General features: G+C 49.2%; 1 non-coding gene across 1 annotated transcript in view; it reads right to left on the bottom strand.

Annotated features, from left to right (window-relative positions):
• The window catches only part of LOC143176861 (5.8S ribosomal RNA), a 156-nt gene extending 55 nt beyond the window's left edge, over window positions 1-101 (bottom strand). The window contains exon 1 of the ribosomal RNA XR_013001362.1: window positions 1-101. This exon is cut by the window's left edge and continues 55 nt beyond it. This is a non-coding gene — a ribosomal RNA (5.8S ribosomal RNA).
• Between the last annotated feature and the right edge of the window lie 960 nt (window positions 102-1,061).

Below are 1,061 nucleotides of genomic sequence, written 5' to 3'. Positions count from 1 at the left end.
CGAAATGTCGATGTTCATAGTGTCCTGCAGTTCACACGTTGACGCGCAATTAGCTGCGTTCTTCATCGACCCACGAGCCAAGTGATCCACCGTTCAGGGTAATCGTATAAATTTTATATTTCACATATATAATTTTATTCTCATTTGTTCGACCTAATATCTCTCTTCTTTCAAAGAGAAGATAAAAGTTGATACCTGAATCTCCGACCAGCGCGCGAAGGAGATTCAGGCGTCGCCTTGGAGACGACACCGAAGCCTTTCGAGACGAAAAACGTTCAAGTAATATGTATATATTTCTCGACGTTCCGGGCGTATAGTGCATTCAAAAACCCGCGAAAGACGCAGAAGACTCGCACGCGTGGAAACGACGGGGATATATTTTGTATCCTACCCGATACTGAATCCATCGCGTGCAGTCGACCCTCGCGTTCTTCCGATCAGACGCATCTATTGTTGCGCGCATGTTTTCGCGTCGCATCGCGCGAAACGTTGCACGAATCGTACCGATCGATCGATTGAAAGCAAATAATGAAAAAAGACTTCACAGCTGGCTCTTTGCCGGTCATTCGTCCCATGTTATCTCTTGCCGCGAAATTGGCGCGCAAGAGTTGGGTGTCAGACGCGCGGCTTTAAAACGAGCTTCACGGCCGGTCCCTTCGTTACCGCTTTCGTTCTTTCTCTCGGAACGACCATGAACGAACACGACGAGCGACGCTACGGCATACACACGTCCACGGATTCGATTAAAAAAACAGACTTCACAGCTGGCTCTTTGCCGGTCATTCGTCCCATATTATCTCTTGCCGCGAAATTGGCGCGCAAGAGTTGGGTGTCAGACGCACGGCTTTAAAACGAGCTTCACGGCCGGTCCTCTCAATTCCGTGTACGGTACACGCAAGATGCGGGTTCCACTTCCAGACTACCCGGTCCCTTCTCTCTACGAGAATCGATAGTAGAAGAACGGCTCGAAAACGCGTCTCAGAGACTAGGGGAAAAGAAGCGGTATGCGAGCGAAACGAAAACGCATTATGGAAACGTCGCGAAACAATGTTCGACGGTTG

The sequence above is a fragment of the Nomia melanderi genome, unplaced genomic scaffold (genome assembly GCF_051020985.1).
Source record: "Nomia melanderi isolate GNS246 unplaced genomic scaffold, iyNomMela1 scaffold0918, whole genome shotgun sequence".
In the NCBI taxonomy this organism is placed as follows: Eukaryota; Metazoa; Arthropoda; class Insecta; order Hymenoptera; family Halictidae; genus Nomia; species Nomia melanderi.
This window is presented reverse-complemented; position numbering and strand designations above follow the sequence as displayed.